Raw genomic sequence first — 13,068 nt, 5'->3', positions numbered from 1 at the left:
TCTCAGGCCACATTGTTCCAGAGAATGTCACTAGGTTACTGTCAAAGCCTAAGGTGTAAACTTTTGTCCTCCGTGAGAAGGAAAGGATATCTAAGTATTCATTTGTGGGCTCTTAGACGGTGAATCAGGTCACTGGGGTTGGGTTGGCCACAATTAAGCCTTGTATTTGCTTAGTTTGAAGAAAGTGGGCTTTAATCTTTTTGTTTCTGCTTTTGTCATTCTATTTTCACTACATTATGACACAAAACTTTCTTAAACGTTTAAACAGAGTCATCTGTATCATGCTGGCTATGCCGTGGGACATATGTGTATAAGAGACAGTTGCTAAGGATACTGTTTAGGGGGAAGAACAAGACGAAGTGCAGAGAAATGATGGCAAACCAACCCTGACCTCAGTGTGTGATGAAGGATCAGAACAGTGGATACTCAGAGGAAGAAAGATCCCAATGGGTTCTTTCATGCGGGCTTCATGGGGATGGTGGCCCTTGAACTGGGCTCTGAAGGCTATGTAGGATCTGGATCTGAATAAGAAAAGAACTGAGGGAAAGAGCTTTTGCAAGGCATTGGGAATAAGTACTGGTATGGTGTGTTGGGACTCCTGAGAAGTCAAACCAGAGAGAGACTCGTGTGTGGGAAGGGAGGGTGGTTGGCTAGTTCTTTTTTTTTTTTTTTTAAGAATTATTTATTTATTTATTTATTTTTAGAATATAACACTATTTTTTTTAACATATGCATTTATTTTCCATCATTTACAATACAGTAGTTACAATGACACTCCAAATGGATAAGCAAAGTAAAAAATCGGAACCCCAACTTCTGTTTCATGTAATTAGACTTATACAGAAATTAGAAGGTTAAGTAACAACTAGTTAATCACCTAATTTCACAGCTATCTGAAGTGGCAATCATTATATAGTAGCTTATCTATGATGCATTCAAGATAAATGATACAATTTATTACTTGCCCATAAGCTACAACACAGCCCACTTAATACCTTTCCTTAAATTCCACCTCTATACTACAATATACTTGAGGTCCATGCAAAAAAGTAGCTACCTCTTTCCATTCCAAAACGTAATGACTTTCAGTTGCTTTAAAAAACATATGAACCATGAAGTCTGGAATCTTTTTAGATTTTGATGCTCAATGGACATGACCTTCTGTAGCTGTCCCCTTGGTTGGGGCACCTGGGTGACTCAATCGGTTGGGCGTCCGACTTCGGCTCTGGTCATGATCTCACAGTTTGTGGGTTTGAGCCCCACATAGGGCTCTGTGCTGACAGCTCAGAGCCTGGATCCTCCTTCAGATTCTGTGTCTCCACCTCTCATGCTCTGTCTCTCAATAATAAATAAAAATGTTTAAAAAAAACTGTCCCATTGGTGACATCCCCACTATAAGTTTTTGTGTTGATTCCTTGGATATTTTTTTACGTGTTTTGAGGCCCAGTTTACTAAGGTTTGTAGATGGCACCTCCTTTCCTAGTGGCTCTGTCCTCTGCTGAAATTCAGCCCTGACTCTAACTGAAAAAACATGAATGCTACAGGCTAGAAAAGGAGGGGAATAGAAACCAGGAATGAAATGCAGAAGGGGAAGGCAGGTAGATTCTGAAACTGTGACAATTCCATAAATTCTAAAGCAAACCCATAGTTTGGGTCAAATTAAAATATGTGTTTTCATTGTCAGCACTTAGGAGGAGTTAGGCTTTGGAAATATTAAGACACAGTACATTTGTCTTGATTCTTCAGCTGGATTTCCTCAAAGCATAATAATATATGTGTGTGTATGTATGTAGATACTTGTCAACTTTAATAGAAAATGTGAATTTTAATTTACCAAAGACTGACTTTTTATGTTTACTACTAGAAATTTTGAATTTTAGATCTTATTCTTGTTGCTTATTAACTTCTGGAGGTGTCTAAAATCATTCTGAAAATGTCTTAAAAGGGGCAATGTAGGTGTTTGCATCATAAGGCGCTCCTTAATTCTGGCTCAGTGTTATTTCTTTGGATTCTTTGATTTACTCTCCAGTAGAACACAAAATCTGGTATTCTAAACAAAGCATGGTTTAGATATTTTTGTTGGGGTTCTGTGAAGTTGACATCTGGATTGTCATTGGAAGTAAAATATTTTGAGGGCAAAATTGCTCAATGTCCTACTCAACATAGATGATGATTAGCATGAAATTAGGCAAAACTTTCCTATACTTGTGTTGATTGTGATATGCTCCATCTACACAAATGTCATTTATAAAGATAACTGCTCATTTATTTGTTCATTTGTGGTTTCTAATCCGTGACTCTTCTGGTATAAATTGCTGAGCATGACCTTGGAGGCTTCCCCAAAGTTGTCTACTTAAAATTGTCGATTGCCTTAACTCTCTGCTCTTAAGGCTTTCTTACTCCCTTCTTCTCTCCTCCTTTTGACTCTGCTCTATTATGGAGTTCAGCTTTGGCTTTTTAAATTTCACTTTTCTTCACACTCCATCTCCTAGGAGCCAGATGGCAGTTCTGAGTGCAAATTCTGGGGTGTAATCCCGGTTCCGTGACTTAGGTGCTGTGTGATCTTGGACAGTTACTTCTTTGTTTCTTTCGTGAAGTGGAATCATAATGGACTGCATCTTACCCGGTTGCTTTGAGGACTAAGGGCAATAATGCATGTGACGTGCCAGCACCAACTCCTATTAAACACTGTGTTAGTCAAGGTGTTATTGTAAACATCAACGCAGGGTTTAAGTACCTTTAAAACATTTATTTTTCATTCACTTAATACTGGCTGTGGGTCTGGGACACTCTTCCAAAGGATTGGCTCAATGATAAAGGCCACTCTGATCTTGAGGCACGCCTGTCTCAACATGTATTTCCTTGGTTCAGGGTGCAGGTGGGGATAGATGGAGGGTCTCACTATCAGTCAAGTGCTTTGGCTCAGAAATGACAAGCCTCAGTGTCATGCCGAATTGGCCAGAATTAGTCACATGACTCAAAGGTAAAAGAAGCAGACACGTCATCTTCCTGGAAGTCTAGCACTCAATGTCGCCACGTATAAAGAAAAATCGACAGCTCTGAGTGCAGCCACAGATCAGGAAAATGTCCTCCAAGAAGCCTGCTGATGTTGGAAGCACAGTGCCCTTAATAAAAGGACCTGAAGTGTTTCGTTAGTCTTCAGAATTCCGAGAATCTGTATGGCCCGGGCAATCCGGCATAATGGTTGAAATTTAGAGTAAGGCTGTTGCTTCATGGAAAATGCATGAAGGATAAAATGAAATGATCCCTAGTGGCTTTGAGAGGTTTGGTGCTGGTAATGAGGGTGGGGGTGTGACAGTTATTTGTCTGAATCCCATCTGGTGTGGTTCACTAAGGGCACCGATCTGGCATTTTGATCTTTCCCTTAATGCTGTTTTTCCAAGGGAAGCATTGATGCCGCTATTGATAGAGCGATCAGCAAGACAGCCCAGCACGTCTTTGGGCCTGGTGGCCCAGCGAGTTCTGCTCCCTGACAGTTGAATCAATTCTCTGTCACACAGGCACAGATAATTAAAGACATACACAATGACCAGTGGAAATGGAGCCAGGCTGCATGTTCCAACAGGACTGGCACCAGCTGGCGGCCCCGCGTCGCTTCCGGGAGAATTTCCTGTACTGCATGTCCCTAACAGTCCTCTGCAGTAGGGGCCCCTCGTCTGCTTCCACAGTGACCAGTGTTGGCAGCCCCTTGAAATGGTGAGCCTTTCTGGTGCCCAGTGGGGAGGTCCCTCTGTCAGCGCAGATTTTGTTGGGAGTAAGTGTGTAAAGAACCCTTATCCTGAGGGGGTGAGGCAGGATGGAATGGGGGAGTTTGAACAGAATTGCACTAGAAACCAAAGTAACATGGGGCATCTGGGTGGCTCAGTCAGTTGAGCGTCCGACTTCGGCTCAGGTCATGATCTTGCAGTTCGTGGGCTTGCACCCCACGTCGGGCTCTGTGCTGACAGCTCAGAGCCTGGAGCCTGCTTTGGATTCTGTGTCTCCCTCTCTCTCTGACCCTCCCTGCTTGCACTGTTTCTGTCTCTCAAAAATAAAAAAAAAAATAAAAAAAAAAAAGAAACCGAGGTACCTTGATTTTTCATATTGATTCCTACAAAATGTTACTGTGAGAACCTGGGCATGTCACTTTATTTTGTTTGAACCTGTTTTATTAAAAAACAAAAACAGACAAAAAACCCCCAAAGCTCTGCCTATTTTGGAGCGTTAACCAGAAAGGCAAATGATGTGAGGAATTTGTGGATTCATAAAAAGCATGATGATCATGGAATGGATATTTTTCTCTTTACAAAGTAACACAGGCATGCATGGGGGGCTAAGTCGGTTAGTTTCCACCTTTGGCTGAGGTCATGATCTCATGGTTCATGAGTCTGAGCCCCGCATAGGGCTGTCTGCTGTCAGCCTGTTGGTGCAGAACCTACTTCAGGGTCCTCTGTCCCCCTTTCTCTCTGCCCCTCCCCTACTGGTTCTCTCTCTCCCCCACAAATAAACTTAAAAAAAACAATACATTTTATTATAAAACTTGTTGGAAAATCTGAGTAAGCACAAGTAAAATTTTAACAAGAAAATCCTGAAAGCCAAACCTGATGTCAAGGCAGAGAGGACTACCGTTAGCGAAGGGGTGTATATCTTTCCAAGGATTCCGTAATCTACTCTTTCCATGTAAAGCACATTTAGAACATCTCTTTCTATTGTTCCATGTTTTAGGTGGATATGTAGCAGTTCACTGAATGATCTTTCAACTTGTAAAGCCAATGCCCTGTGAAGGGCGTTGAAATGTGTTCAGTTTTGCCCTGCTTCGTGGAATTTCTCCTTGCCCCCTGTTAATCAGTTATGCGGTTTGCGTGGGATTTTCCTTCCCTCTCTTTCTCTCCCCTCAGATTAGCCCTGTTTGGTTTTAACTACTCCATGGAGCCCCATGGCCTCTGCCACAGTGACTATTGAGGAGGAGGAAGCAAGGAACCCGAGTTAATTCAGTTGGAATGAACCTCTTGTTCTTTGGTTGGGAAAAGAAAAATCTCTCGGCTTCTAGAACAGCTACAGCCATTTTTTCCTTTTTCCTTTTTTTTTTTTGCTTAAGTCTTGCTAAATCCAAATGAAGGAGAAAGTACAGGCAGCACCAGGGAGAGCGGTGGAAAATGAAGCTGGATGCACATGAAACTATGGTGAAGTCTCCAAGTACTACAGAGTGAACCCAGGTTAAGTTGTGGTTTCTCCTAGTTGAAACATGCTAATGATCCATCCATTTTAAATTTATATTTTTATTTTAAGAGAGAGCATGAGCAGGGGAGGGGCAGAGGGAAGAGAGGATCTCAAGCAGGCTCTGTGCCCAGTATGGAACCTCATGTGGGGCTCAATCTCACGACTGTAAAATTATGACCTGAGCCTAAATCAAGAGTCAGATGCTTACTGACAGCCACCCAGGCATCCTGACATGTTCATTTTAATTTTTATTTATTATTATTATTTTTGTTTAATGTTTATTTTTGAGCAAGTGGGTGCAGTGAGGGGGCAGAGAGGGAGACACAGAATCCAAAACAAACTCCAGGCTCTGAGCCATCAGCACAGAACCGACTGTAGGGTTTGAACTCACAAACCGTGGGATAATGACTTGAGCCGCAGGATAATGACACTTAACCAACTGAGCCACCCAGGTGCCCCAAGGCCCATCCATTTTAAATAGCATTGCAACCTGGGTGCCTCAGTCTATTGAGTATCCAACTCTTGATTTCAATTCAGGTTGTGATCTAATGGTCATGGGATTGAGTCCTGCTCTGGGCTCTGCACTGGGCATGGAGCCTGCTTGGGATTCTCTCTCTCCTTCTCTTTCTGCCCCTCTCCCACTCAAGCTTGCACTCTTTCTCTTTTAAAATAAATAAGTATTTTAAAAGCACTGCAACTACATACCAAGTTACATTGTGGTGCACATCCATGACTTTTTCCTTTGTGTACATTTTAGGAGAATTATGGAAATAGGGCATGCATAGTTCATATCCTCTTGACTTTCTATTTATGGTTTTTGTGTGCCCATTGGCCTTGATGTGCTTTCACTGCCAGCAGAAGGTACCAGAAGCTCCTTCTAGGACAAACGGCTATTGGTCTGCTAGAATCTGCCCGGACAGCCGGAGAAACTGTAGGGTCTGGAAAACACTCAGGTAGGGGAGAGAGAGCAGGAAAGCCCGGCTCCTCTGCAGCTCCGAGGGACACTTTGCATGTCCTAATGTCCTAGTGCCTCCAGGGACCTTGATGAAGTCTACCCTCACACAGGCCCCTTGTCGTGGCCGCCTCTCTGCTCTGTCCTGCCTCCCTGCTCCCTCCGTCTCCCCTGGGAGCATGTGAGTGCTAAACCACACGTGCAAGGACCCTCATTTCAGGGTCTGCTGCTGGGCCACACCCTCTAAGCCAGCTGGTGAGCAGTGCTCAGGGTTTTGACTGAATTAGCTTTTAGTTATGATGATGAAGGGCTACTGCACCCCCAGGGCGGGTCAGAGGGGGTGATGGTCTGGCCTGTGACATCGGGGCTCTGGTATCTCAGTAATGAGAAGACAAAGGCAGAGGCTTCCTTTCGTGTGACAGTGCTCTGCTGAACATACTTCTGTGCAATTTTGAAACTGGCTTTGGGTCGCTGAATGAATGTGGCAGCACTTCCTTCCTTTGGGAAACTGAATATTATCCTGTCTCACAGAGCTCAATATTGTGTGTGTGTGTTTTTTGCTGAAGCCTCAATCCTCTTCATTTAATTTCATCCCATTTTCCATAGTTATAGTCTTACACAACCCTAAAGACTCCTTATAACTGGTAATAACAATTTGTATATAATCAAAGAAGGGTAGTTCTTGCATTAGAAAAGTCAGGAGTCCCTCTGTGGGGGCACAGGGGAGGGTAGTGGCATCTTAAGTCTTGCAGGAAACCTGCTGTGTTCTGGGAGGCATCTCCATTGCCCACCCCATGCGTTGGGGTTGGTCATGTTTGTATTGTTTTTGGATGCCTCTCTACCCTTCATAAATACTTTCCATCTGCCCTTACAAAGCCTTTTGCCTGTCCCTTCCCTTGCTTTTCCATGGTAACTACTTGAGTCCAAGCTTATACCATTTATTAAGAACTGTTTGTATCCCTTCCCAAATCCCTTTGTTGAAGCCATCACCCCCAACGTGACTGTATTTGGAGACAGGGCCTTTAAAAGAAGTTATGAAGGTAAATGAGGTCCTAAAGGTGGGGTGTGTGTGAAAGGATTGGTGGTTTTATTTTTTTATTTTGTGTGTGTATATATATGTGTGTGTATTTTGTGTGTGTATATATATATGTGTGTGTATTTTGTGTGTGTATATATATACACACACATATATACAAATTTATTTTTAATTTTTTTTTAAAAAGTTTATTTTTGAGAGAGAGGATGAGAGCAGGAGGGACAGAGAGAGCAGGGGTCAGAATCCAAGGCAGGCTCCAGGCTCTGAGCTGTCAGCACAGAGCCTGACTCAGGGCTGAATTCATGACTTGCGAGATCATGATGTGAGCCAAACTTGGATGCTTAATGGACTGAGCCACCCAGGTGCTCCTATATTTATTTTTTAAATTTGTTTAGAGAGAGAATGAGCAGTGGAGGGGCAGAGAGGGAAAATCTCAGGCAGGCGCTATGCTGTCCGCGCAGCACCCAATGTGGGGCTCCGTCCCACGAACTGTGAGATCACAATCTGAGCGGAAACCAAGAGTCAGACACTTAACTGACTGAGCCCTCTGGGGCCCCTGGATTGGTGGCTCGAGAAGGAGATGAAGAGACACCAGCATCCATTCCCTCTGTGCACACGTCGAGGTAAGGCCAGGTAGGACACAACAAGATGGTGGGTGTTCGCAAGCTAGGAAAAGAGACTCAGGAAACCAACTTTGCTGGCACCTTGCTGTTTGGCTTTTAAGCCTCCAGAACTTTGAGAGAGTAAATTTCTGTTTTTAAGCCACCAATGCACCGTGTTACTTTGGGATTTTTCACCCCCCAGCAGTACAGGATTTATGATAGTAGACTTGTCTCCTGGTCTCCAGTTCATTCTGGTTCTATTTCTTAGAACATCACATGTATGTCTTCTGCTGAAATGCTTCCATAGCACATCAGTGCCGCATAGTAAAGCTTAAATGCTTTAGCTGGACATTCAAGATCGCCATAATTGAGCCCTGAACCTCCTTTCCAGCATCTTCTTTTTCTACTTCATGGTTTCAACTCCATGTTCCAGTCTCTTCCCAGTCCCCAAAATATTCCCAGGCTTCTGTGGCCCTGTTTGAATTTCCTCCAGTTTCCATACTGACTGTCCATACTCATCTGTTGTTCTTTTTTTTTTTTTTGTTAAGTTTGAGACAGAGATAGTATGAGCAGGGGAGGGGCCGAGAGAGGGAGAGGGATTCCCAAGCAGTCTCTGCATGGTCGGTGCAGAACTCCAGGCGCAGTTCAAACCTGCAACACTGTGAGATCATGACCTAAGCCGAAACCAGGAGTTCAAGGCTTAACCGACTGAGCCGCCCGGGGGCCGCACATACCCGTCTGTTCAACGGCTCATTCCGAGCCTTGCTTCCTCCTCCTGGCTTCCCACCGACTCTTCTGTTGTCCAGTGCTGCTTGTGGGTTCCACTTGGGTCTGTACTGAATGCTTGGATTTTAAGCGTTTCAGGCTCTCTGTCTAGGGAGACACTGCCCCTTTCAGCTCTGTCCCTGGTGCCCGACACCCAGGTCACAGACAGGACATACTTGTGAGCGGACGAGGGGCTGGCGTTGCCGACAGGAAGCAGCTGCGGGCTTCTACAGACAGCTGAGCCTGGGGGCGGACGATGTGTGGAGCAGCTGGGTAAAGGCCCCAAGTATATGGTCGTGTGGTTGCCATTTAAACGGAAGCTGAGTTGTTTAGATCGTGGGCATGTGTCCCTGTGGGTCCAGATTCGTCGCTTCTGATGTCCTGTCTAATGAATGGGGACAGAAACCGCTTCTGCATCGGTCTGGGTCTCCCTGCCCCCCACCCCGCACTGACCTGCACGTCCTGGTTTTCTTCTACTGTTGCCACTGAGAAGTAGAGTCAGCACGTGAAGAAATGTAACGGAGCTGCCGCTGCCGGCCACTGGGCCCAGGGTCTCCGGTGGATGGCGGTCTCCCCCACAGGTCTAGTGTCAGACTGTAAACCGTGCCTTCAGGGTCCCCCTTGAGAATGTAGACAGAAAGTGGCTTGACCTTTGTGCTGACGTAAGTCTGTTTCGCGAGTGTGTGAAGAGCCCCGTTTCATCTGGAAAAAAAGCGGGCTGCGAATTCTCCCTCTGGGACTAGGAAGTTGGTGCTTCATGAGACCACCAGAGGTTACATCCGGACCCACAAATGTGGGGAGCATGCCGGCTTTTGTAAAAGCATGCCCCCTGCCAAATGCTGTTAAACGTAGAAGGGGCAAATCCAGTGTGGGACTTCCCCCCACTCCCCCACGGCCGTTTAGCACGTGAAATGTGAATGGCAAATAATTTAAATGTTTATTTTGAGAGTGGGCAAGTGGGGGAGGGGCAGGGAAAGAGGGAGAGAGAGAATCTCAGGCAGGCTCCCAACCATCAGCACAGAGCCCACAATCTGCAAGATCATGACCTGAGCTGAAAGCCCGAGTCAGACGCTCAACCGACTGAGCCCCCTAGGTGCCCTTGAATGGAACATTCTGTTAACCAGAGGGTGCTTTGATGTACTGCCAGGTCCCTTTGGCGATGCCCACGGGAATTCAGTATATGAGAAGCTACACCAGATGGGCTGAGGATCTGCTTCATCTGTCATCAATGTTTCTGGACAGTTGGGGTAGAAGGGACATTTTCTGCAGGGCTGAGGTTGAGACCTTGGCAGCGTGCAGGCACTGAGTGTTGAGTGTGTGTGGGACTGGTCATCGTGGTGACCCCTCCTTAGGCCTTTCTGCAGCCATGATACCCAAGAAACTCTGGGGCTGGTAGGCTCTTTATTTTCAGGTTTGGTGGAGAAAGATACAATATTAAAAAATAATTCATCTTCGTCTTGTCTTTAGTTTAACTTCCAGACGGTGCACAAGCTGTATTTGAGGAAACTTCCATGGCTACCTCACTCCCCTCCTGCGGCCCTCTGTTTTCTCTCGTGGAAACAAAGCTGTGGTGCATTGTTGAGATTCTCCCATGGAGTGGATGGCCAGGTCCTGGAATGGTCCTGATTCACGGCCTCTTGTCTTTTTTTTTTTTTTTTTTAATGTTTTATTTATTTTTGAGAGAGAGAGAGAGACACCGCATGAGCAAGGGAGGGTCAGAGAGAGGGGGAGGTACAGAATCCAAAGACAGGCTCCAGGCTCTGAGCTGTCAGCACAGAGCCTGATGCGGGGCTCCAACCTACGAACTGTGAGATCATGACCTGAGCTGAAGCTGGACACTTAACCGACTGAGCCACCCAGACGCCTCACGCCCCCCTGTCTCTAACTGGCTCCTGTCTGGGGCGTTAACCCCCCTCAGGTTGAGGACTGTCGTTCACAGGAGGAGACAACATCTTGTAGCGGTGGGCTCTTCCCTCTAGAGCCGCAGGACAGTGATTTCCCGGAACCTGCTTCACACAGGGAGGAATGTGTCATCTCAGAAAAGGAGGAGAGGTCCTCCAAACTCTGAAGCTGGGGACACTGGAGGAGCCGGCGCTCGCCCCTGCTGTGGGCGTGGGAAGCGTGGAAGGGTTGAGGCAGGCACAGCCGCTGCTTGTGGGGGGCCTTCGCACAACCGCGGGGCCACGCAGGTCGCCCTTGGCGTCACCTCATTCCCTCCCCTGTGCGAAGGCCGAGTGTTGAAAAGGGCAGTGTCGCGTAGCGTGACCTGGTCCCCCAAGGCCTTGTCAGTTGTGGATTTGAGGAAGGGAAGGTGGTGAAAACCTTCCTCTACCTAACGGGAGACCATTGCAACTGTCTAGACAGGGATTTCTTATCCTCCCCACTGGGGACATTTCGGGTCTGATCATTCTTTGTTGGGTGGGGGGGGGCTCTCCTGGGTGTTGCAGGGTATTGAGCAGCGTCTCTGGTCTCTCTCCCGTAGCTGCCAGTAACACCACTCAGTGTGACCACCAGGAATGTCTCCTGACATCATCACATGTTCCTGGGTGACGAAGTGGCCATGATCGTGAGCCCCCGACCTAGGTTTAGGGAGGACATTGGATTGGTGAAATCAGCTTTCCTTTTTTTTTTTTTTTTTTTTTTTTAAAGTTCATGTCCTTTCTGCCTAACGCTATCAATGGAGTTAAAGCTAACAGTGGCTTGTACCTGGTCACTGGGATAGCGGAACATGCCCTGATCTGCCTGGAGAGAACAGGTTTCCTCTGTTTTGCCTCAAAGTTCTCTGTGATGCCTGGATTCTGGGCACCCCAGCCAAGGAGCGTGCTGATAAGGCAAAGAAACCAAAAACAACGCACTCCCTGATTGCCGGGGAGGGGGCACACTTCCCCCCTCCCCCCACTTCCTGGATCCATGCAATAATTAGCCAAAGTAAAATGAATATTAGCTCATGCTTAATTGCCTTTACAGCATACTCGCCAGCACTGACCCAGTAGTGCTAAACCAATTATTTTTTGAACTTTATGGCTTTAAATAATCCTTTGCTCTAAAATTCCCTGTACCCCTCAGCTACTTAACCACAGGCCCCTCTGCCCTAAATCCTTTTCTTATACTTTGTAGCTTTTTAAGCAAGGCCCCTCTTTAAGAAGACATAATCCCTTCTCTGTAGAAAACATGAAAGACCTTGAACAAATCAAGATTTCTCCATGGAGAATTCAGCTAATCCTGTGCTTAGCTCCTAACAAGGAAATCCATCTCTCCACCAAGCACGCCATTACCCGGACTAATGCCTGACTTGAATAACAAGCAAATTATTGTGCCTTTAATTGTACCCTGCTCGGTCACAAAGCACCTCGGAGAGAGGAATGTGCCCTGCTTCTCCAGGAGAAACAGGTCATGTTTCTAATCCTCCTTTTCTGTCGCCTTCCCCTCCCCCATTCCAATCCTTTCTCTTTCCAGCAGCGGCAGAAGGGGAAAAAAAGACAGCTAAATTATGTTTAAAAATGGAAGAGTCTAAAGGTGGTAAATACTGATTGGGGAGAGGTTGAATTATCCAGTCCTTGCCATGTGGCTCATTCGAAGACCATCAATCGGTGTTATCATAACCCGATTACTGAGGGCAATCTTTGTTGCCCTAAACCAGGCTTCCTAAGCCCTATTGACATTTTGAGGTGGGTAATAAGTGGGGGGAGGGTGCTGCCCTATGTACATTGTAGGATTTTTAGTAGCCCTCGGCTTCTGACAATCCAGCATTATTGGTAATGTCCCAGGACATTATATCTCCTGGGGGCAAAATTGCCCCTGGTTGAGAACCACTACCCCAAAGCCTTCCATACGGGGATTTATTTGTCCTCTCCCCCTGTCTCCTTCCTGCACACAAATCCCAATAAAATCATGGTTCCTATAGTAAAACGGGGAGCCGTGATCTTCACATGGGGGTAGAATGAGAAGGGAGAAGGCCCGGACTCGTGTTGTCAGGGGTCAGAGTGGGAACACCCCTCATCACCGAGATTAGAAAAACTCTTAGGATTTGATGGCGTCTGGGTTCCCGTCTGGAGTCGGAATGCCCCTGCGAGCAAGCTTCTCCGAATGCCTCTACCTGGTGGACCTTGGAACTGGGCTTGCGGTGAGGGAGAGGAGAGGTGACCGAGAGGGGGCAGAGGTGAAAGGCGGTTGTCTGAAGGTGCCGATGTTCTCTGCCCTCTGTACTTGGGACACAAGAGAACTACTCAGATTCAGGGATACCCATGGTGCAGGCAGGGACTGTCCCACTTAGGACCTGGAACTCAAAACCAAAGAGAACTGTCCATAAGAGAAACATTACACAAGCATTGAGTTGTATTTTCAGTACAGCCATTGAAGCAAACATTTACTCGCTCCTGGTGATGCAAAGAGTCCTTATTTTTAGTAACTTAAAAGAAGCATTATTGGCTCGTTCTCACTGGCCAGAAGCAAAAGCTGGGAAACGATTGCATTGCAGTGAGCCCTTATACCCA

The sequence above is a fragment of the Suricata suricatta genome, chromosome 13 (assembly GCF_006229205.1).
Source record: "Suricata suricatta isolate VVHF042 chromosome 13, meerkat_22Aug2017_6uvM2_HiC, whole genome shotgun sequence".
Classification (NCBI taxonomy): Eukaryota; Metazoa; Chordata; class Mammalia; order Carnivora; family Herpestidae; genus Suricata; species Suricata suricatta.
This window is presented reverse-complemented; position numbering follows the sequence as displayed.